General features: G+C 41.6%; 1 protein-coding gene and 1 pseudogene across 3 annotated transcripts in view; both read right to left on the bottom strand.

Moving 5' to 3' along the window:
• The window catches only part of RGS7 (regulator of G protein signaling 7), a 509,940-nt gene that overhangs the window by 179,771 nt on the left and 304,371 nt on the right, over positions 1-25,798 (bottom strand). The window lies entirely within an intron of this gene.
• On the bottom strand, positions 3,140-3,266 carry LOC123928573 (annotated as a pseudogene).

The raw sequence follows: 25,798 nt of genomic DNA, 5'->3' as shown, positions 1-25,798 counted from the left end.
CCTCCCACGTTCACTGCAGCATCACTCACAATAACCAAACCACGGAAACAACCCAAGTGTCTACTAATAGAGGAATAAAGAAGAGGTATGATAGTATTCAGCCTTAAAAAAAAAAAAAAAAGGAAGGAAATTCTGTTATTTGCAAGACACAGGAGAACATTATAATAAGTGAAATAAGCCAAACCTAAAGATACAAATAGTGTATGGCCTCACTTCCACGTGCAAGCTAAAAAAGCTGGAGTCAGGGGCGCCTGGGTGGCTCAGTGGGTTAAAGCCTCTGCCTTTCGCTCAGGTCATGGTCCCAGGGTCCTGGGATTGAGCCCCGCATCGGGCTCTCTCCTTGGCAGGGGGCCTGCTTCCTCCTCTCTCTCTCTCTCTGCCTGCCTCTCTCCCTACTTGTGATCTCTATCTGTCAAATAAATAAATAAAATCTTTAAAAAAAAAAAAAGCTGGAGTCATAAAAGCAGAGAACAGAAAGGTAGCTTCTAGGGACTAGAGGCTGGGAGGTGTGAGAATGGAAACAAATTGACCAAAGGGCACAAAGTTTCAGTTATACACTACAGATACATTCTGGAGAGCTAATATATAGTATGGCGACTATAGTTAATAGTTCTGTATTGTATACCCGAAATTTGATACAAGAGTATATCTGAAGTGTTCTCACAACATATAATGCTCACCATGTGAGGGGACAGATATGTTAACTAGCGTGATTATAATAATCATTTCACAATGTATATACATATCAAAAGATCACATTGGGGGCGCCTGGGTGGCTCAGTGGGTTAAACTTCCGCCTTCTGCTCAGGTCATGATCTCAGGGTCCTGGGATTGAGCCCCTCATCGGGCTCTCTGCTTGGCAGGGAGCCTGCTTCCCCCTCTCTCTGCCTGCCTCTCTGCCTGCTTGTGATCTCTGTCAAATAAATAAATAAAATCTTTAAAAAAAAAAGATCACATTGTACACCTTAAATATATACAATTTTTGTTTGACCTCAATAAAACCTAAGTGGAAGAGTAAATACAAGAACAGGGAAGAGAACTCTCCAATCTTCTTTCTGTCGTGTGAGGACACAAAAAGTGGGTAGTCGGTGGTCTGGAAGACGGCTCTTACCAGAACCCAACCACGCTGGCCCCCTGATCTTGATCTCCAGTCTCCAGAACTATGAAAAATAAATTTCTCCTGTTATAAGCTATCTAGTTTATGGTGACGAAGCCTGAGATACCTAAGATGAAGGACAAGTTCCAGGTTTGGCAACTATGACTAAAGTTGCTAAAAGTATCTATGTGCAAATTTTTGGGGATATAAGTTTACAACTCCTTTGAGTAAATACATCGGAATGCAATTGCGTGATTGTAGGGTATGTGCATGTTTAATTTTGTAAGAAATCACCAATCCATCTTCCAAAGTGGCTGTACCATTTGGCGTGGTATACAAATGGTATTTTTTCTCTCTGTTTCTGCCTCTCTCCGAGAGTTAAGGTCTTGCTGTCACACATGCACAGTAGGTGAGTATGGTGGACTTGGGTAGACATACCATTGCACCAGCAATGAATGAGACCTCCTATTGTTCCTCATCCTCGCCAGCACTTGGTATTATCACTGCTCTGAATTTTAGCTGTTCTAATGGGTGCATAGTGGTATCTTGTTTTAATTTATATTTTTTGATGACATATGACGTGGAATATCATGTCACATGCTTATTTGCCATTTGTATATCTTCCTTGGTGAAGTATCTGTTAAGGTCTTTGGCTCATTTTTTAATTAGGCTGTTTAAGGTTTAAGAGTTTTTTGTATATTTTGGATAACAGTACTTTGTTAGATGTGTCTTTCGCTACTATTTTCGTCTAGGCTATGGCATATCTTCTCATTCTCTTGACATTGTCTTTCACAGAAGTCTTTAATTTTAACAATGTCCAGCTTATCAATAATATCTTTAACAGATCATGGCAGTAGTGCTGTATCTCCAAAGTCCTTGCCATACCAAAGGTCATCTAGATTTTCTCCTGTGTATCTTCTAGAACTTTTATAGTTCTGCATTTTGCTTTTAAGTTCTGTGATCTATTTGGAGTTAACTTTTCTGAAGGGTGTAAGGTCTGTGTCTAGTTATTATTATTGTTATTTTTACTTTTATTATAATTTTAGCAGGTGGATATCCAGTTGTCCCAGCACTATTGTTAAAAGGATAATCTTTGTCTCATTGTACTGCCTTTGCCCCTTTGGCAAGGATCAGCTGACTACATATACATGGATCTGTTTCTGGGACCTCCGTTCTGTTCCACTGATCTATTTGTCTTTTCCTTCACCAATACCACACCGCCTTGGTTACTATACCTTTATAGTAAGTCTTGAAGTCAGTCGTCCAAATCCGTTCTCCTCTTTCAAAGTTATGTCAGCTATTTTGGGTCCTTCACCTCTCCATGCACGTTTTAGAATCAATTTGTTTATAGCCATGAACTAACTCACTGGGGTTCTGATTGGGATTCACTGAATCTATCGATCCAGTTGGGAAGAATGGATATCCCAGCAATACTGAATCTTCCTACGCATGAATGGGGAATCTCCCTTCATTTATTTAGTTCTTTTTTGATTTCTTCCATCAAGTATTAGTTTTCCTCCTACGGATATTCTACACACACTGTTTAGATTTATACCTAAGTTTTTCTTAACTAAGCTTCTAATTTCTAGGTATTTATAGATTCACAGTTTGAAGAAGTAATACAGAGAGATCTCATGTATCCTTTACACAACTTCCACCAAAAGATAACATGTTGCAAAACTCTATTACAACATCACAACCAGGACTGTGACACTGATACGAAGATACAGAACATCCCCATCACGACAAGTGTCCCTCACCATGCTCTTTTATAGTCACACTCAATTGCTATTGACCCCTGGCAACCATGAACCTATTCGCCCTTTCCACAACTTTAAGAGTATTTTTAAATGGAGTCATACAGTACACAATCTTTTGATGCCGACTTTTTCACTTACTCAGCGTGTTACTGGAGATTTGCCCAAGTTGTTGCAAATACCAATAGTTCATTCCTTTTTATTGCCGAGTATTAACACTGTGGTATGAGTGGACCAGTTTATTTAATCATTCACCCGTAGAAGGGCATATTTGTCAGTTTTGGGTATTATGGATAAAGATGCAGAAACTATAAACATTTCTGGGCAGATTTTTTGTGTAAGTTTTTTTCAATTAGCAATAATCGCGCCTCGGATAAACCTCATTGGCTACGATACTGCCACTGCGCAAAGCTGTGTGTAAGTTTTTTTATTTCTCTGGGATAAACACCTGCAAGTGCAATTTTTTTTTTTTAAAGAAATGACCAATTTTCCATAGTGTCTCCTTTCCACAGCCGTGCTGACAGTGGCAGTAGCTCACTGTCATTTTAATTTGCATCTCCTTGATGGCCAATGCTGCCGGCACGTTTTCATATGCTCATTTGATGTAGGTATATCATGTTTGGTGAAATGTCTCTTTCATGTCTTGGTTTATTTTCTATTTGGATTGGTTGGTTTCTTGAGCTGTTGATTTTTCAGAGTTCTTTACGTATTCTAGATACTAGAATCTTGGAGATACGACTTGCAAATATCTGCTTTCATTCTGTGGCTTGTCTTTTTACTATTTTTTAATTTTTTGAGGGATTTCCTTATTTATTTTAGAGAGGAGGGGAGGGGCGAAGGGAGAGAATCCTGAAACAGATACCCTGCTGAGCACAGAGCCTACCACAGGGCTCCATCCCCTGCCCATGAAACCAATAGTTGGACGCTTAACCAACAAAGCCACGCAGTCGCCCCTCTTCTCATCTTTTTAACAAGGTCTTTGGCAGAACAAAGATATTCAATTTTTATGACATCCAGTCTATCCAGTTTTCTTTTATACATAATGTTTTCAGTGTCAAATCTAAGAACTCTTTGCCACTAGAGACCCCCAAATTTCTTATTTCACTTACTAAATGTTTTTTGGTTTCAATTTTATATATTAAGTCCATGATTTATTTTGTGTTCATGTTTGCATAAACGTTGCATAAGACTTAGGTTGAGGTTCTCCTTTTTTTTTTTTAAGATTTTATTTATTTATTTGACAGACAGAGATCACAAGTAGGCAGAGAGGCAGGCAGAGAGAGAGAGAGAAGCAAGCTTCCTACCGAGCAGACAGCCCAACACGGGGCTCAATCCCAGGACCCTGAGGTCATGACCTGAGCCGAAAGCAGAGACTTAACCCACTGAGCCACCCAGGAACCACCCCCCTTTTTTAAATTGGCTTCTGAATGTCTAATTGTTCCATCATCAGTGTTTAAAAGTAGATCTCTCTTCAATTAAATTGCTTTTCTACCTGTGTCAAAAATCCATTGGGCTTATTGGTGTGGGTCTGTTTGTAGGTTCTCTAGTCTCTTTCATTGATCTCTAGGTTTCCCTTCACAAATACCAAACAGTACTGATTATTATAGTTATATGATAAGTCTGGATTATATAATACAAATACGTAATGAAGTTCTCTCAAATTATTCTTTTTCAAAAGTGTTTTAGTTATTCTATTTCCTTTGCTCTCCATATAAATTTTAGAATTCTCTTGCCTATATCTACAAAATAATCTTTTTAGGATTTGGATAGAAATTGTACTAAACTTTTATATCCATATGAGGAGAACTGATATCTTTACAAGGTTCTGTCTTCAAATCTATGAACATAGTATATCTCTCCATGTATTTATGTCTTCTTTTATTTCTTCTTTCAGTATTTTACAGTTTCAGAACACAAGTCCTGTACATATTTTATTAGATTCATAAGTAAGTATTTAATTTCTGAGTGCTTGTAAATGGTATTATATTTTTAATTCCAGCATCTACATGGTCTTTGTTAACATACAGAAATACAACTTTTGCTATTTATGGTATATCCTATAAACCTGTTAGATTCAATTTTTGGCTACAGGAGTTTTTGTAAATTCCTTGGGATATACTATGTAGAAAATTATATTATTTGCAAAATAGGGGAAGTTTTTTTTTTTTTAAAGCGATCTAATCTATTTATTTAACAGAGAGAGAGAGAGAGAGACAGAGACAGAGAGCGAGAGCGAGCGTACAAGCAAGGGGAACAGCTGGCAGAACAGGCAGAGGGAGAAGCCAAGCGAGGAGCCTGATGCAGGACTTGATCCCAGGACTCTAGGATCATGACCTGAGCTGAAGGCAACCATTTAACAGACTGTGCTACCCAGGAGTCCTGGTTTTATTCTTTTTTTTTTTTTTTAAATAATTAATTTATTTATTTTTATTTGCTTATTTACAGCATAACAGTGTTCATTGTTCTGGCATCACACCCAGTGCTCCATGCAGTACGTGCCCTCCCTATTACCCACCACCTGGTTCCTCAACCTCCCACCACACCCCACCCCCTCCCGCCGCCCCTTCATAACCCTCTGGTTGTTTTTCAGAGTCCACAGTCTCTCATGGTTCATCTCCCCTTCCAGTTTCCCTCAACTCCCTCTCCTCTCCATCTCCCCATGTCCTCCATGTTATTTGTTATGCTCCACAAATAAGTGAGACCATATGATACTTGACTCTCTCTGCTTGACTTCTTTCGCTCAGCATAATTTCTTCCAGTCCTGTCCATGTTGCTACAAAAGTTGGGTATTCGTCCTTTCTGATGGAGGCATAATACTCCATCGTGTATATGGACCACATCTTCCTTATCCATTCGTCCGTTGAAGGGTATCTTGGTTCTTTCCACAGTTTGGCGACCGCAGTCATTGCTGCAATAAACATTGGGGTAAAAATGGCCCTTCTTTTCACTACATCTGTATCTTTGGGGTAAATACCCAGCAGTGCAATTGCAGGGTCATAGGGAAGCTCTATTTTTAATTTCTTCAGGAATCTCCACACTGTTCTCCAAAGTGGCTGCACTAACTTGCATTCCCACCAACAGTGTAAGAGGGTTCCCCTTTTCCACATCCTCTCCAGCACACATTGTTTCCTGTCTTGCTAATTTTGGCCATTCTAACTGGTGTTAGGTGGTATCTCAATGTTGTTTTAATTTGAATCTCCCTGATGGCTAGTGATGATGAACATTTTTTCATGTGTCTGATAGCCATTTGTATGTCTTCGTTGGAGAAGTGTCTATTCATATCTTCTGCCCATTTTTTGATGTGATTATCTGTTTTGTGTGTGTTGAGTTTGAGAAGTTCTTTGTAGATCCTGGATATCAACCTTTTGTCTGTACTGTCATTTGCAAATATCTTCTCCCATTCCGTGGGTTGCCTCTTTGTTTTGTTGACTGTTTCCTTTGCTGTGCAGAAGCTTTTGATCTTGATGAAGTCCCAAAAGTTCATTTTTGCTTTTGTTTCCTTGGCCTTTGGAGACTTATCTTGAAAGAAGTTGCTGTGGCTGATATCGAAGAGGTCACTGCCTATGTTCTCCTCTAGGATTCTGATAGATTCCTGTCTCACGTTGAGGTCTTTTATCCATTTCGAGTTTATCTTTGTGAACGGTGTAAGAGAATGGTCGAGTTTCATTCTTCTACATATCGCTGTCCAGTTTTCCCAGCACCATTTATTGAAGAGACTGTCTTTTTTCCATTGAATATTTTTTCCTGTTTTGTCGAAGATTATTTGACCATAGAGTTGAGGGTCCATATCTGGGCTCTCCACTCTGTTCCACTGGTCTATGTGTCTGTTTTTATGCCAGTACCACGCTGTCTTGGTGATCACAGCTTTGTAGTAAAGCTTGAAATCGGGTAACGTGATGCCGCCAGTTTTGTTTTTGTTTTTCAACATTTCCTTAGCAATTCGGGGTCTCTTCTGACTCCATACAAAATATTCTTTTTTTATTATTTTCCTTTCTGATGTGTACATTTTTTATTTCACTTTCTTGTCTTATTGTCCTGTTTAGAACTTATAGCATTATGTTGTAAATCCTTACCTTATTCCTAATCTTCTGGGTACAGTATTCAGACTTTACCATTATGAAGAATGTAAGCTGTACTTTTGTTTTGTAAATGCTCTTTATCAAGGTGAGGGAGTTCTTTCTCTCTTCTATTCCTACTTTTAATTTTTTGCTATAAATGAGTGTTGACGTTTGTCTAAAAACCTTACTATATTGTTAATATAATTATGTGATTTTTTAAAGCCTATTATAATGGTGGATTACATTTATTAATTTTTGCTTATTTAACCAGTCTTCATGACTGAAATAAACCCAGTTTGTCATTACCTGTAATTATTTTTACATATTGCTAAAATTTTGCTAAGAATTACATCTATATTCATGAAATATTTATCTATAGTGTTCTTTTTGTATTTTATTTTCTTTTTCTGGTTTTGGCATCAAGGTGATACTATCTTCCTAAGATTAATGGGGAGGGTTTCCACCTCTTCAGTCTTCTGGAAGAGAGTATATAAAATCAACATTAATTCTTTCTTAAAATATTTGGTAGAATTCCCCAGTGAAGCCATATGGACCTGCAGATTTCCTTTTTAGAAATTTTTAAATTATGAATTAAATTTTCTTAATAGTTTTCAGTCTACTCAAATTACCTGTTTCATGTTGACTGAGTTATGATAGTTTGTGTTTTTTAAGGAATTGATCCATTCTCTGTAAGTTTTCAAATTATATGTACAGAGTGCTTTGTAGTATTCTTTAAACCTTTTTTTAAAAATTTATTTTATATTTTTTCAATGCTACTAAAGTTCCAAGTTTTTTTCAGTGTTCCATTGTTTATGCACCACACCCAGTGCTCCATGCAATTCGTGTCCTCCTTAATATCCACCACCCAGGGTCACCCAACCCCCACCCCCCTCCCCTCCAAAGCCTTCAGTTTGTTTCTCAAGTCCACAGTCTCTCATGGTTTGTCTTTTGACCTTTTGATTTCTGCAGGGTTTGTACTAATTTCCTGATTCATTCCTGAAAATGGTAATTTGTGTCTTCTCTCTTTTTTCTTTGTCATCTTTAATACAGATTTATTGAAGTAATCTTTAAACAAATAAACAAAAAACACAGCTCTTTGTTTCACTGATTTCCTTAAATTTTTTTCTGGATCCAATTTCATTGATTTATGCACTTATCCTCATTTCCTTCCTTCTACTTGCTTCGCGTTCATTTTACTCTTCTTTTTCTAGATTCTTGAGTTGAGAGTACAAATTACCAATCTGAAACATTTCCTCTTCTATAATGTATATATTTAGGTTATAAATTTCTCAGTGCTACATTAGTAATGTCCCACAAATTTTAGCAAAATTTTAGCACAAAATTTCATTTGGTTCAATGTATTTTTTAAATTTTCCTTGAGATGTTCGTGTTGACACATTGATTATGCAGAACATGTTTCATTTGAAACTATTCATCTATTTTCCTTTTAGCTTTCTATTTTTGATTTCTCATTTGATTCTATTATGGTTGGAGAACAGACTTTGTATAATTTCTATGCTTTTAAGATTATTCTGCTATATTATACTGCCCACAGTTTGGTCTGTTTGGTAATGTTTCATATGAGCCTGGTGAAAGTTTGTGCTTGCTGTTGTTGGTTGGAATATCCTATAAATGCCAATTATATCGAGTTGACTGATAGTGTTGTTCACACTATCTACATTTTTACATGTGGATAAGATTGGATAAGAAAATCCAAGGAGGATATTCTTCCTCCTTGATCTATCAATTACTGTTAAAAGAGTATCAAAGCTTTCAGTTGTCATAGTGGAGTTGTTTAATTTTTCATTCAGTTCTATCCATTTTGTCTCACTTATCTTAAACACTCATGTTTGATTAAACTCTTTATTCAATACCCCTCTTTACCTCTGTACTTTTCCTTGTGGTGAAGTCTGTTGTGTGAAATTATTATACCTACTCCAGGTTTCCTTCACTTAAACACTGCATGATATATCTTTCTCTTACTTCTAATTTTCAACCTGCCTGTATTATTACCTTTTGGGGGTCTCCCTCCCACTCTTGGACCTGCCTCAAAGCAAAGCATTCAAGAATCTACTCACTTGATCTTTAAAGAAAATTCATTTAGCACTCCTCCAGGCAACATGAAAGTAAGATAAGATAAACATTATTTCCGGGCACCTGGGTGGCTCAGTGGGTTAAGCCTCTGCCTTCGGCTCAGGTCATGATCTCAGGGTTCTGGGATCCAGCCCCGTATCAGGCTCTCTGCTTGGCAGGGAGCCTCCTTCCTCCTCTCTCTCTACCTGCCTCTCTGACTACTTGTGATCTCTCTCTGTCAAATAAATAAATACATTCTTTAAGAAAAAAAAAGAAAAACATTATTTCTATTCAGAAGAGGCCTACTTCTTAGTAAGAGGAAATAAAGGAGTAGGAAGTTGGACCATTCTGACCCTGAGCCTTTATTCTAATTCAGAGCCGGAAATCCTGAAGAATTCATATAACTTGTAGAGCTCTATTACACATTTACAGTCTCTACCTTTCTTATTGGTACTGAGTAATTCATTTATTTGTTCATTCCATGATCATGCATACATACTATGTAATAATGGGAACACTGACACCCTGGAAAGAAAAGGTAAAATGAATATGATGGTAACTCACAAAGAGTTAACCTAACTGTAACTGAGGCAAGGGAACAGATGGTATGTTACAATGTGGCAAAGTTGTGGTGGATCTAAGAACAGCCTTCTGCAGAGCCACTACGTGGGGTCCCTAACATGGATTGAGAGAGACTGTCGAGAGAAAGTACCATGGTTGGCTCCCATCCCATTCTTTATGGAGCTGTTCCAATCTTGCTCTGCTGGTTCAAATTTCTCTATGAGGTTGCTCAAAAATGAAAGCAAAATATGGAAGTTTAAGGTAACTAAAGTGTACAGCCCTATTTTTACTAAGGTATAATTTATACACACTGATGTTAAGTATAAAATCCGGTAAATTCTGACAAATGCACAAACCAGCTCAACTAAGTACAGGACATTAGCTTCATCATATTAACTTAAATACCCATATGGTTGCTTCCAGTCAAGATGGCCCCATGCGCTGGCAGAGAAAACTAGGATTCTCATTTCTAGCACCATATTCCCAGAACTTTACAAAACAAAATCTCACGGTATGTGCTTGCTTGTGTCTTGTTTCTTTTTGCTCAATAAACAGTTTTTGATAGTCATTGTATTATTGTATGCATCAGTGCTCCTTCTAAGTGCTGAGTTGTTTCCGCTGTTTGAATATATTACAGTTTGTGTATAGACCTTTGTGCTATTTCTGGTTTGTGGTCATTGTAAATAAAACTGCTGTAAACATTCATGTGCATGTCTTAATGGGGACATATGTTTTCATTTTCTTTTCTTTTATTTCTGTGAATACCTTCCATTGGCTTGACAAAACACAGAACGTATTTCTGAGCCCTAAAAGTCAGAAAGTGGGAATGAAAATGCCAGTAGTATGAGTGGGTCAAAAAAATCCCAATCTGATACTCAGGTGGCCTGAATTCTAACGTCCCATTGCCTCTCACTTCAATTAAAATACGGAGCTTAACAAATATTAACTCCATCAACTTACTGCCTTCAGTATGAATATGTCTGTTTTTAAATCTCTCCTCTCTTCTTTTCTCCCATTTTTTTGAGGAAGATCATTCTACTTTCCTGGAAGGAAAGGCAAGACCCTCCTTATCTTATTTTCCATCTCCCCAGGAACTTTACTGTACTTTACCCTCAAGTCTTTTTCATACTTAAAAAGAATAAAACTTCAGAGACAGCAGTGCGGTCCTCACACTCCAGCAAGTGAGAAGATATTGCACGAACAATTCTACAGTTAAATGCATAACTAAAGTGACAAATGTGAATGCAAAGTAAAAGGAACAAGGAAAGATGAAAACAAAGGATCCTGATTTACTTTGCAAGCTTGGGAGGCTTCTCTGAGCACCTGGATAGAAAGTGTTGCACTACGTATGGGGGGAATTACAGCTAAGGAAGGCTCTGGAACAGAGAGGGCAGAATCAGAATCAAAGTCCAAGGGATGCAATGTAGGCAGGAAGTGAAGCAAAACCCTTTTTTGAGATGGAAAGAAAAAGTACGACTAGAAAGTGAAGGTATTTTAAAAAGTGGAAATTGGTGTGTGTATGCCTCAACTTTTACTAAGAATGGGAAGCATAACAGTTATTTGAGGCAGCTGTGCGGAACACGTGGAATTTGAAGAAAGACGCGAAGAACTGGAAGTGCCTGTATGAGAACACGAGCAGGAGAGGCTGCTGGTGCAGGAGCAGTGCAGGGTCTGCTGAGAGGCTTGGCCGGGTGAGGGGGAAGCACAGGATCCGGGCTCTGGACACCCTCCCAACCCCCTCATCACTAACCCCATCATTCTTCCTTCTGCCACCACGTCGCCAACCCCCATCACTCCCCATCACCCTCCGCCACGCCAACCCCCATGACTCTCCATCACCCTGTACCCCGCCAACCCCATCACTCCCCATCACCCTACACCCTGCCAACCCCCATCACTCCCCATCACCTCCCACTGTGCCAACCCCCATCACTCCCCATCACCTCCCACTGTGCCAACCCCCATCACTCCCCATCACCCTATACCCTGCCAACCCCCAATACTCCCTACCACCCTCCACCCTGCCAACCCCCATCTCTCCATCAGCCTACACCCTGCCAACTCCCATCACTCAACTCCCATCACTCCCCATCACCCCCACCTTGCTAACCCTCCCATATCTCCCTCATCATCTCCAACCCTGCCAACCCCCATCACTCATCACCCCAACCTGCCACCCCTCCCGTTACTCCATCACCCCCAAACCTGCCAACCCTGTATCATTCTCCCTCCCCTATCCCCCTGACAAACCCCCATCACTCCTCCCTACCCAGACACACACACACACACACACACACACACACACACACACACACACACACAGCTCTCAGCTGTGCCGGCACAAATGCTCAGGGGCAGCAGGGGGTTTTCAAGGTGTATGTGGCACAAGGACAAGCCCTGGAGGTCATTCATCGGTTGAGGGACTGAGGGAAACTGCTATAAGAGGAAATTCAAAAGTTTTGAAGTGATAATAAAGTCAGGAAAATTATGTCATCTTCCCTGCCCAGAGCAAACACACAGATATGTGATGTATGGGCGAATGTCAGCCTTCACTGTACACACTGGCGAAGAATATGGCGTCCTTCAGGAAAGACCGAGTTTCTGTTAAGGCCAGGGATCTACAAGAATTTTCTATAAAGAGACTGAACTTGAAAGCAAGATTCCGTAACTGACATAAAACGGGAGCTTGTCTCCTCTTGAATGATAGAAAGTTTTCCCGAGGCCAGCACAGTGTGCATGAATCAGCCTGTTAACATCAGGTTCTGAAATGCAGATTCTGACTCAGTGAATCTAGGTTGGGCCTGAGACTCTGCATTTCTAACGAGTTCCCAGGTGGTGTTGCTGCTGCTGCCCTTGAACAGCAACGGTCTGGACTACCGGAGGAGTGTCAGTCGGTGCTGAGTGACATAATGGGGTTTCCATGCCGGAGCATCTAGGAAGAGAAGGAGCAAAAGGAACACAGCAGGTCCTCTGGGTCTCTATGGTGAAGCAGTCAGCCTGATCCAATTCCAAGACTGTTCAACAGCTTGGGAGATTACACTTCCGATCGGAGGTGCCGTCCCCAGACGCCTCCAGTCGTTACCGAGTTGAGAACAACGGGCAGCGTTAACCAGTCCTCCAAGGGTGGACTGATGTATGACAGTAGACCCAGAAATGGGACGTGGACTTCTCGGTCACCGTTATAACGGAGTAGGCACGTTGGAAGGCACCCTGTACATGGCTGGAACAGAGCCAGCAACGGGGCACAGGATGGAAGGCAGAAGGACTGGGTCACAGTAGAGCCCAAAACTGCAGAGTTCAGGAAACGCGACAGGCTGGAACTGTGCCCCCCTCACCGCCCCCGAGTTTCCATGTTGGAGTCCTAACCCCGAGTACCTCAGAGTGTGACCTGAGGTATTTAAAGAGGTAATTAAAGTTAAGTCAGGTCCTTAGGGTGGGCCCTAGCAACCAGTGGAAATGAGGCCACAGGCATACACAGAGGAAAACCGTGTGGAGATAAGGGGAAGGTGCCCATTGGTAAGTCATAGAGGACTTGCCTGAAGCCAACCCTGCTGATGCTCTGATCTCAGACACCTGGTTTCCAGAACCCTGAGACAACACACTCCGACTGTCACAGACAGCTAGTCTGTAATGGCAGGCCAAGCAACTGACAGAGCAGATGCGAAGGCATCTGGGTCAGGCCTCGCATAATGGTGCAGGAGGTTTGGTGTGGCTGTCTGGGCGGGAGGATCTGAGGGGACTTGGCTCGTGGCTCGGAGGCAGTTACCCATTGGTGTGCAATGATCTCTGACCACGCGCTTGTTGGAGAGCCAGAGCACTGGGGGTCCTCTAGAGACTCCCACTGGCAACAAAATACAAACATTTCCATGGACGTACGTGTTTAAGGTGAAAAAATGGGCAACTTATCTTTTTGTGTTTCTAATCTAAACACAGCAGGAGAAAGCCCCCAATGGATTAAGAGCCCTGCTTCATAATGATCTCTCTCTGACAAGTCCAACACCTAGAAAAGAACCACTGCTGACAATCTGTAAGATGCCAAGAAGAGAACTGTGTTTTAGAATAATCTGTTCTCTGTTCTCTCCTCCTTCCTAGAAGAGGAGACCCAAAGGTAGAAATTACATTGAAACCCATCGAGCAAAAGCTTAACTTGATTCCAGAAATGCATCCCCACATTGGTTAGCATTCATAAGACTGGCCCCTTTGTGGTTGTGACTTTAAGTCAACGTCCGTCTTTAGCCGATGGTCAGTCTCCTGCTGATCCTATCAGTGGGTCCCACCCGGGTACCCCAGCCTCTGGGATGCCGTAACAGGGAAAATGCACAGACTGGCTCCCAAGGAAGAGCGGGGAGTTCCACCCCATCTAGATCCTATGATCTCTCTTCCCACATCAGACTCCCCTCTCTTGACGTGGCTCTGAGGCCTAGAAAATCTATATAATGAGACAGTTTATATAAATTGTACAAGCAACAAAGAGATTGTTTTGGCTCTAACCAGAACTCTATGTGTTTAACTAAAACAGAGCACGTGACTCTAGTGATATGAAAGGAAGGTTTGTATGGTCTCAAGCAGAGAACAGCCTATAAAAGAGTATGTCCCTGGGAGAGTAAATTTTTGGGTTAGTCTAAGAAACAAGAAAGGATCTTTCCGGGCGCCTGGGTGGCTCAGTGGGTTAAAGCCTCTGTCTTCAGCTCAGGTCATGATCCCAGGGTCCTGGGATTGAGCCCCGCATCAAGCTCTCCGCTCAGCAGGGAGCCTGCTTCCCCCTCTTTCTGCCTGTCTCTCTGCCTATTTGTGATCTCTCTCTCTCTGCCAAATAAATAAAATCTTTAAAAAAAAAAAAAAAAAAGAAAGGATCTTTCCCCAGTCTTGGATGGCAGCATTTAGCAGACAGTACAGCTGACTGGCATGAAAGGACAGAACCCATCATTCCAGAATAGCTCAGACAGGTTTGTGGATCCAAAGGCAGAAAGTTGCATGTGCCCCTTCTTAGTTCCAGGCCAGGGGCCAGCCTCGTGGAACAGCTGACCGCGAAGTGGAACAGCCTCCGCGGGTAAACAACAGCCGCTGGCCTGTTTGCTCCTGAACGATCTGGGGGAGGTGAAAGACTGCCAGAAACTTTTTGAGAACTCTGGGTGCTAGGCATGGAGGCCAGATGAGAATTAAGAATTCTGTTGCTTACTGGGGTTTTGTCCAGTGTGGGATAAGGTAACCATGGGTGAGGGTGGCCAATTAAATCACCAGCGTGTGGTGGGAGGGGGAAGGGCGTGTCTTACACAGATCATATCCACACAGTAGACCACAGGCTGCACCCGTGCTGGTAACTGTGGGTGCGGCCAGGCTGGCTGGCAACACCCAAAGACACAGGAGGACAAAGAAGCTCAGGCAAGATCAGTGAGAGCCTGAGGGGGCAAACAAGGACAAGAAGCCTGTGAGAGGTTCAAGACCCCTCCTGCAAAGGCATGACGTCATGTAACCTAATTGTGCAGCCATAACACTAAGGGACTGGATGTAGGTAATGTCTCTATTGTTCTGCTTTAGAGTCAGGACTTCTTAAATCTATTAACAAGGGTCATTGCTGTTTGTTCTGTGAGAGTGGGGAGAGGCTCATTTATTGGACTGGATCAGAATGTCACCTAAGAAAAGGAAAAAAAAGGGGGGGGAAGGGACTTGGAAAGAGCCTTTACCCAAATGACAGTAAGTCTCCAGGGACGTGACAGTCTAAACAGGAAGTGATTCAGTTTTATATGATGGGCAAGATTAAGCCACAGTCCCGGTCTTTCCCTATCCGTCTTCCTGATCCTTTGTCTATGAATAGAAATAAGGTTCATGAGGAAGTTCAGGTCTGTTTCACAGAACTAAAAAGATGTATACTGTGTTCAACGTCCTTATGTGGGGGTGAATTTTAAAAAGCTGGACTAGGGATCTGAAAGGGAAGTTTCTTTCCATGTCATAGCTCAGAAGGCTTGCCCTACTGCCTCCTCCCTGCTGGTGAGAAAATCCAGCTCAATAACAAGCCTCTTCATCTGCAGAACTCTCCCACGCAGAGCCAAAGGAAATGACCCCTGACAACGGATTTAAGAAGCCGTTACCTTAAAACGGAACAACAGAGATGGTACCCACATCCAGTTCCTTAGTGTTACACGGCATGATTAAAACGTCTCTGCCGTAACATATTAGTAAAAGACATCATGGCAGAAGGGGACAAAGTAAGGCCATGTCGCTTCTGAGGGTCAGTATAGTAATGAGACCTGACAACGTAACTAACCTTGTTAAATCCCACTCTCTGTGAAATTCCAAGGACTGGGAGCTACTAAGAGGTTGTCCTTCTCCAACAAACCTCACTGGCGCTAACACGCAGGGCACTACCTCCCAGGGCGCTAACTTGAGGAATGATGCTGATGGTTTACTCCGGATAAAAGACTTTAAGACGCTGTTTTTAAAAAGGGCTTAGCTGTCAAATATCACATCCACACCCTGCATTTTCTCCTTCTTTTCATCATGAAATAATTTCTCCTTTCCTTCACAGTCCTTTGTGTTCTACATTTATTTAATCTGAAGTCTTAAAAAGCAAAAGCTGAGCAGCGTTACGGCACCTAACCCAGAAAATCAAACTGACTCCCTTCTGTGCCTGTTCTCTGTCTAGCCCGCCCCTCCGTGCCCGGGCGTGAGTCTGGCTGTCAGGCAGGCAGACTGTCTGGATAGTATCTATGTTTAGTCATCGGATTAGCCTTTCATGCGATGCTACCTAAAGATCAACCTTTAAACATTACCGGGTCACACAGCACTTACCAATTTTAAACCCACTGGACAAATGAACTCTTTATTACTTGTCTAGAGGTAGCAACAAAATTAAACTTTTCAGGTTCCCTCCAGTCATTCTGGCGGTGACCCGACAGAAATTCCCGGCTAACCTCGTAAGTACAGTCAGTTCCTACACAGAAAACCAGCTCAACTCACTTGTACATTCATTTTTTTTTAAGATTTTATTTATTTATTTGTCAGAGAGAGCGAGCGAGCGAGCACACAAGTAGGCAGAGAGTCAGGCAGAGAAGCAGGCTCCCTGCTGAGCAAGAAGCCTGATGCGGGGCTCCATCCCAGTTCCCTGGGATCATGACCTGAGCGGAAGGCAGCAGCTTAACTAACTGAGCCACCCAGGTGCCCCTATTTGCATATTCATCAAGATTCTTTGAACATATACTATGTTCCAGAAAGTATCATGATACTAAGATCCCTACAGTCATATGAAGGAAGGAGAATAAAGACAACATGAACGTTTTCATATGAGTGGTAGAAATAACTGTGGAACTCCTGTTGCCTCTGGTGATGAGAAAGGGCGTTTCAGGTGGCCTGATGGGTGACTAGGTTTTCCACCAGACGGAGATGAACCCAGCACATGGAGAAAAGCAGGTTCCACAGGTCCACTAGAGGCAAAAATTTTTAATGGAAATGCCGCATAGTTCAATTCGGATGGGATATAGTGTGAGATAAAACTTAAAAAGCTGCCAGATTTCAGAAGACTCCTTCATTCTTCTGTATGTTTTTTAGGGTTTTATTTCAGGAAATCTCTATACCCAGTGTGGGGCTCGAACTTAAAACCTTGAGATCAAGAGTCACACGCTATACCCACTGAGCCAGCCCTCTCCTGTATGTTTTCTTTTTTAAGGCTTTATTTATTTATTTGACAGACAGAGACCACAAGCAGGCGGAGAGAGAGGAGGAAGCAGGCTCCGTCTACCAGCTGAGCAGAGAGCCCAATGTGGGGCTCGATCCCAGGACCCTGAGACCACTACCTGAGCCAAAGGCAGAAGCTTTAACCCACTGAACCACCCAGGTGCCCCACTCCTGTATGCTTCTAATCACTGAATAGTGAGTTGAAAATTTCTCCCATGTTCTAAATTCATGATTAAATACAAACACCCATAGTTTCAAAAGCTTTGCATGTTTCATCTCCAAGCCCTTGCAGAAAGTCCAAGCCATCTTTCGGAAGCTGAGGGAAAGCCACAACTCTCAATGATACATTTTCATTTTACTTGAAATTTTAAGTTTCATTATGGTCATCTCCTAGGCTCATTGTTCTGCTATAGCTTAGAAGACAAAATAAACTGCAAGAATCATTCAATAAGACTTCCCATTCTGGGTTAAGATTTTCACCAATTTTTCTTGGCTGGTAAAGAGATAAACTGTATTCAATTTGCCTAATATTGTCTCTCACAATTAAAAAAATCTAATAATAAGGCACTAACCCATTGACATTTAAGGCCTGATTTCACAGAGATACTTAGAACCAAAGCATCTGCTTTGAGCTAAATTTGCTTCCCGAAAGGTTAAGCCTTGTAAATTGTGGATTAAACGATTTATCTTATACTGATTGACAATTACTGAAAAATGTCAACCTCCATTTTTTTTCATGTCAGTTTCCTCAAAATTTTGGTCGACCACTATTAGCTGAATTTATTTAAATAAATTAATTTAAGAAATGACATTAAATATTTGGGATAATTCCATTTAGATGTTTCATCTTTTTTTTTTTAATTATTTATTTGAGAGAGAGGAGGAGAGAGCAAGCGAGAGGGCACAAGCAGGGGAAGGGGTGGAGGGAGAAAGCAGTCTCCCTGCTGAGCAGGGAGTCAGACAAGGGGCCCCATTCCAGGACCCTGGGACCACGACCTGAGCAGAAGGCAGACCCTTAACCAACTGAGCCACCCAAACGCCCCCAGATACTTCTTTTTAAGAACAAATCTTTTTTTTCTTTCCAGTGATTAACACTAAGATAATAACTGTTACTAGAATTGAGTCAGATCAGAATAAGACATTGGCTTGTTCTCATTCTCCATTTCAGTTCTCTCTTCAAGTTGAAAAATGACCAAGTTCTGTCTTGTACTATAGTTAGAATACGCCCATATAGGTACAATCACAGAATTTTAAGACCATTATGTAATTTAGTCATGCTGTTTGCTCAGCCCACAAGGGGGTCTGAATTTAAATTTATTTATTTATTTTTTCAGCGTAACAGTATTCATTGTTTTTGCACAACACCCAGTGCTCCATGCAATACGTGCCCTCCCTATTACCCACCACCTGGTTCCCCCAACCAAGGGGGTCTGAATTTATTATTTCAATTATAAGGTCACCAGAAGAGTGCTCACCTGAAATTTATTAACCAGATGTTAGGCAGAACTAACTCAGAAGACTATGGAAGAGGTCATATGTCGGGTATTAGGCAGGATGGGATAACAGTGCATACGCGGAACGAGGACGAGTTGGTGCCCATGTCTTAGCAGAGCAGGCTTAAATTCCTCAACAAAAATGTTATGTGAAAACTCATAACACAAAAATGAATACAGATAAGGAAATTAAGTCTGGAAAGATTAAGTGACTTTGTAATGCATACCAATTTAGGGAGAGAATCCAGACTAGAAGGATTTCTTTCTCTTTGGGGCTATGCAGTATTTCTCTGAGTCTTTATGTTCTCAGTGGGTTTTTATAGACAACATATTGTTGGATCTAATTTTTAAAATCTAATCGGACAATCTCTGTCTTCACCTGCATTTTCATACTATTCATATTTAAAGTGTTTATTTGTATATTTGGATTAAAATCTACCATCCTGGTACCTATTTTCCTCTCATTGCCCTTATTCTTTGTTTCTCTTCCCTTTCACTGCCTTCTCTTCTTTTAATTGAGCATTTTATATGATTCTGTGTTATCCCTTCTCTTGGTGTATATAAATGATGCCTGTTTTTCATTTTTAGTGGTTGTCCTACACTAGACAATATACATTTTCAACAACCTAAATCCACTTCTTTTTTGAGAGGACAAAATAAGCTTTATTTAGGTCTTTCTTATCATACCAGAACTGTGGGAAACAAATTCTGAAGATGATGAAGAAAGACAACACGCTCGACCTTGGTGCTGAAGGCACACGGGGCTGTAGTGAAGAGCACAGACTCCAGTCCCGTCTCCCTGACTCACATCCACACTGCGTATCTTTCTCCGCCTTAGATTCCTCCCATGTCAAAATGGTACTGGAACAGCACCTGCTTGCTTGAGCTGTAATGAATAATGAGTAGATTTCTGTAAAGCTCTCATAGCAGTGCTTGGCGCGGTGTCAACACTGTTCATAGTTACACTGCTTTTTTTTTTTTTAAGATTTTATTTATTTACTTGAGAGAGCAAGAGCGAATGGGCAAGTGCGGCAGGGGGAAGCAGACTCCGCCTGAGCACTAAGTCCGACGGGGGACTCGATCGCAGGACCCTGAGATCATGACCTGAGTCGAAGGCGTTTAAGCGACTGAGGCACCCAGGCACCCCCCCACTACTTCTAATAACACAAACTTCATTATTTGGGCATATTTCTTGTGGGTCCTTATTTTTTTTTAACCTTCATACTTTCATGTATCGTAAAACTCAGCATTATAAAGCTTACAGTTTTCTAGTTTTAGCATGGTCACAGAGTTGGGCATCCATTCCCACAATTTTACTATATTTCAGTCACACCGACTAGAAACTCCACCCCATTATCCGTCAGTCTGAATCTATCCCCAACTCTCACCCTCAGCCTTAGAAAACGAACTGCCTCTCTGACTCTGCAGATCTGCTTATAAACGAAATCCTCTAGACCCACCTTCGATAACATGATCCTACTTCATTACAAGGGCAGGACCTTATCACCAAGAATTCCAAATCTGGCCTGACCCTTGTGACATTGCTGTCATCTAATCCACTTATCCATACGCCACAGCCACCCAACCGTATTGTTACTATTGTTTCAAAAAAAGGTCACAGTTTAGATGAATTAAGAATTAAAAAAGAAACAATTTTATTTTAATCTTCATTAATTTCTTTTCTGATGCCCCTGCTTTCTTTCCAGTGATGCTGCCTGTCTGTCACTAAAATAGGCCTTCTCCTAGACCACGGTAGAAATGACCACAAAGGTGGGGGCTTAAATTAAGAGGGATTTATTCTCTCCGAGTTCTGGAGGCCAGAAGTCCAAAATCAAGGTGTCGGCAGGGCCACGTTCCCTCTGAAGGCTCTGAGGGAAAATCTTTCCCTGCCTCTTCCAGCTTCTGGCAGTTCCGGGCACTCCTGGGGCCTGCTGCCTCGTTCCAGTCTCTGCCTCCATCTGCACCTGGCCTTCTCTTCCATGTCCTCTGCTTTCTTGTCTCTTGATAAGGGCACACTAGTCATTAAATTGATGGCCCTCCCAGTTAATGCAGGATGACCTCATCTCAAGATTCCCAGCTTCATTACATCGACAAAGACCCTTTTTCCAAATAAGTTCATATTCACAGGTCCTGGGGCTCATATTTGGGGAAATCAATCACTGGACCACTAAAAGGCATTAGCTAGCTACATTAGCTGTTGCTCTGGGCAAACCTATCAGTTCGGTTAAAGAATTAAAGTTCTATATAAAGTCCCCGGTTGCCCCAAAAGAACGGAGAGGGGTGTTTTTATTCTTTGTTCATTCCTATGGATTCTGTGATACAATCATCAGGGCCGGATCCTCAAAGAAACATGTATCAACCTACTGTTTTGTTTCTTTGGTGTTTTTTTTTTTTTTTTATTGTCTTGTTTCTTTTTCCCATAGAGTGGGTCACAATATTTTATCTTTAGAGGCAACTTTAGGTGATTCCTTTGAATAGAGAGGAAGCAAATAATCTGGGTCTTATGTTGCAAGTGGAAAATTAAGTCGGAAGGGTAATCCAGTTAGTGTTTACAGCTTAATTAGAAATGCTGATGGAAAGACCTGCAGTGTTGGTAGAGTCCCCTATTAGTGCTGTCAACAGACCTGCACCGCCTCATCTTCTCATTTTCTTTCTCGAATTTCAGTCTGGGCTCCAGAACCAAAGAAGTTCTATTTTGCGTGCGTCAGTAACAATGAGCAATCTGCACTTGGCTATCTTCGTCTGTAAAAACACAGCAGCTGCTGGGGGGCCCTCATTCTTACTGGGATAAGCAGGTTTGCTGTTCTCTTCCTCACTGGTTCTGCACTGTTGGGGAGGGGGCAGGATGAGGGAGTGGAGGGGGTAAGGGGTTGGACCGGGTGGGGGGACTGGTTGGGTGGAGTGGGAGGACTGGGTAAACTCGAGAACAAGGGAACAACAGCGTTCCATTTCTTTTTTTTTTTTTTAAATTAATTTATTTATTTTTATTTGCTTATTTACAGCATAACAGTGTTCATTGTTTTGGCATCACACCCAGTGCTCCATGCAGTACGTGCCCTCCCTATTACCCACCACCTGGTTCCTCAACCTCCCACCCCACCCCACCCCCTCCCGCCGCCCCTTCATAACCCTCTGGTTGTTTTTCAGAGTCCATAGTCTCTCATGGTTCATCTCCCCTTCCAGTTTCCCTCAACTCCCTCTCCTCTCCATCTCCCCATGTCCTCCATGTTATTTGTTATGCTCCACAAATAAGTGAGACCATATGATACTTGACTCTCTCTGCTTGACTTATTTCACTCAGCATCATCTCCTCCAGTCCCGTCCATGTTGCTACAAAAGTTGGGTATTCATCCTTTCTGATGGAGGCATAATACTCCATTGTGTATATGGACCACATCTTCCTTATCCATTCATCCGTTGAAGGGCATCTTGGTTCTTTCCACAGTTTGGCGACCGTAGCCATTGCTGCAATAAACATTGGGGTACAAATGGCCCTTCTTTTCACTACATCTGTATCTTTGGGGTAAATACCCAGCAGTGCAATTGCAGGGTCATAGGGAAGCTCTATTTTTAATTTCTTCAGAATCAATTCCATTTACTATAGCACCAAGAACCATAAGATACCTGGGCATAAACCTAACCAAAGAAGTAAAGGACCTGTACTCGAGGAACTACAGAACACTCATGAAAGAAACTGAAGAAGACACAAAAAGATGGAAGACTGTTCCATGCTCTTGGATTGGAAGAATAAACATTGTTAAAATGTCTATACTGCCTAGAGCAATCTATACTTTTAATGCCATTCCGATCAAAATTCCACCGATATTTTTCAAAGAGCTGGAGCAAATAATCCTAAAATTTGTATGGAGTCAGAAGAGACCCCGAATTGCTAAGGAAATGTTGAAAAACAAAAACAAAACTGGCGGCATCACGTTACCCGATTTCAAGCTTTACTACAAAGCTGTGATCACCAAGACAGCGTGGTACTGGCATAAAAACAGACACATAGACCAGTGGAACAGAGTGGAGAGCCCAGATATGGACCCTCAACTCTATGGTCAAATAATCTTCGACAAAACAGGAAAAAATATTCAATGGAAAAAAGACAGTCTCTTCAATAAATGGTGCTGGGAAAACTGGACAGCGATATGTAGAAGAATGAAACTCGACCATTCTCTTACACCGTTCACAAAGATAAACTCAAAATGGATAAAAGACCTCAACGTGAGACAGGAATCCCATCAGAATCCTAGAGGAGAACATAGGCAGTAACCTCTTCGATATCAGCCACAGCAACTTCTTTCAAGATAAGTCTCCAAAGGCCAAGGAAACAAAAGCAAAAATGAACTTTTGGGACTTCATCAAGATCAAAAGCTTCTGCACAGCAAAGGAAACAGTCAACAAAACAAAGAGGCAACCCATGGAATGGGAGAAGATATTTGCAAATGACAGTACAGACAAAAGGTTGATATCCAGGATCTACAAAGAACTTCTCAAACTCAACACACACAAAACAGATAATCATATCAAAAAATGGGCAGAAGATATGAATAGACACTTCTCCAACGAAGACATACAAATGGCTATCAGACACATGAAAAAATGTTCATCATCACTAGCCCTCAGGGAGATTCAAATTAAAACAACATTGAGATACCACCTAACACCAGTTAGAATGGCCAAAATTAGCAAGACAGGAAACAACGTGTGCTGGAGAGGATGTGGAGAAAGGGGAACCCTCTTACACTGTTGGTGGGAATGCAAGTTAGTGCAGCCACTTTGGAGAACAGCGTTCCATTTCTAAACAAGAAAGGTTGTTTCAAAATCCAGCGACTGTCTTAATTTCTGAGGCATGTAACTCACTTGTAAAACGTTTAGATACTCTCTTGGATATGATGCTTTGGCTTCCGTTCTGAGACTACACATAGCATTTGGACAGAAACACGCCTCTGATCGGTGCAGAGTGATGCCAAATTGCACATCCTACTGGAAGGAGGGATGCACGAGAACATTCATCCAATTTCAGGGTAAGAACTAGGTATTTGCTGACTCCGTGGCATTCGGACACTTTCAGGTTTTCTCTCTAAACTTTTGAACCTATACAGGAAAAAAAGGAAGTGGAGGGTAGACTACTCACTAGGATTGAGTGTTTTTGATCTCAGGGTCCTGGGATCGAGCCCCGCGTCGGGCTTTCTGCTCCGCGGGGAGCCTGCTTCCTCCTCTCTCTCTGACTGCCTCTCTGCCTACTTGTGATCTCTCTCTCTGTCAAATAAATAAATAAAATCTTAAAAAAAAATGTAGGAGGAAATATTCCTAGTAGATACGATAACATCACAGTTTTGCACCCTAAGAAAATCTATTTGTTTCCGTTCATCATGGATCACGTGGTGTCCCAACACCAAAGCCCTACTTTACTTTCAGTACACAACTATGTGCTCTGTTCAACCTGAGAAAAATGGTGGGAAAGGATAGTCTGAGGTAGGGGTGAGAACAGTCACCAGGAAGGTGGCCTGTGGCCTTGTGGGCTCTCGGTGGTAACTGTGGGCTCTCCTGTACTATTTATGGAAGCCATCGTAGGGCCTGTGCAGGGACCTATGACAACATTGGTTGCCATTTCTTGAGAACTGATTATACATAAAGCTTTTAATATTCAAGACCTCATGAATCTTCACAACAGCCCTATCAGGTAAATACTTTCAATCTCGTAAAGGGTTAAAAGGTCAAGTAACTTGCTGATGGCCTCACTAAGCCAGAATTTATGGCAGATTTGTTTGACTCCAAACCTCATCCTCTAAACCGCAGACGTGATACCGATCATGAACAATTAGTCATAATTTTTTTTAATTTTTAGCACATGTGGCATTGTTTTTAGTATTTTACATTGTTTTATCCATTTAATAAGTATAACAACTACAGGATATAGGTACTGACCAAGATGGCCAGGATATTTTCCTCGGCCTGACTAAAGTTAGACAGGCTTTATCCTGACCCTTAGCCCCGACCTCCCTATTCTTAGAGCATTTACCTTTGACAACATGTAATTCTAAATCCTTTCTCTGACCTTTGGGGGTATAAATATTTTTAGCAACTCTTGTCTACTTTACAATTTAGGATTGTCTTTCTCAAAGAGTGGGGAGCCATCCCATGAAATGTAATCATCAAGAAAAACTGCCCCCTCAAGTCCCAGTCTCTGGGAGAGGACAGGAGCCTGACCTTGGTGAAGTCTTGCTTCAAGTTGTACAACTATCTCCTGTCAGAAAAACACAAGAAAGATAACTTTCTCTTTGGATAAGTTCAATTGGCAAACACATATGAGCTATGAGCTTCCTCATCCAGCTCTTAAAAACTCTCCCAACTTTGTTTCAGGGGAATTGAGTTTGGATTGCTTTCTGGTTTCTCTCCCTATTGCGACAGCCTGAATGAAATTGTCCTTGCCTGTTTAAATTTGCCCAGTGCAATTTCTTTCTTTGATAGTGCTTTTGATCCCCATTTTAAGGATAAGAATCCTGAAGCACAAGATGAACTAATTCTCCCAAGATCACATGATTAGTAGAGCCAAGGCTAAGAACTCACAGTCTAGTTTTAGAGTCATGCCTGAATTGTTATACTCAAAGGGAAAAAGCATATTCATTATGGGGAAATCTGTGCCTTTACCTAATAGGTACTTGAAAACTGAAAGCCATGCCTATGAGGAGCAAGAAGGGAAGTATGACTCACGTCAAGTAGATTGGGTTTAGGTCAGGAGGCTCCTCTCAGTAACCTTGGAGCCTTAGATGCTCATAGGAACAGTCCCTGATGTTTGTGCCTGTCTGTCCTTCTGACTGAGTGGAGTACAAGGGCCCTGCTTACCCCCACCGGCTTTACCATTCTCTGGACCACCCAACCGGAAGCACAAACATCGTTGAGGGATGATGAGCTAGTGTGAGTGACATTCTTTCTGAGTGGTATCTCACCATATAACTTACTAAGGTCAAGAAAGAAATGTGAATTGGCCCATTTTAAAGATAATCACATCTAATCTACACATCATTTGATAGGTTTAAGGATGCCAAATGGAAGACTAAATTACGGAGTGCAAAGTCAAGTTCG

The sequence above is a fragment of the Meles meles genome, chromosome 17 (genome assembly GCF_922984935.1).
Source record: "Meles meles chromosome 17, mMelMel3.1 paternal haplotype, whole genome shotgun sequence".
Taxonomy (NCBI): domain Eukaryota; kingdom Metazoa; phylum Chordata; class Mammalia; order Carnivora; family Mustelidae; genus Meles; species Meles meles.
This window is presented reverse-complemented; position numbering and strand designations above follow the sequence as displayed.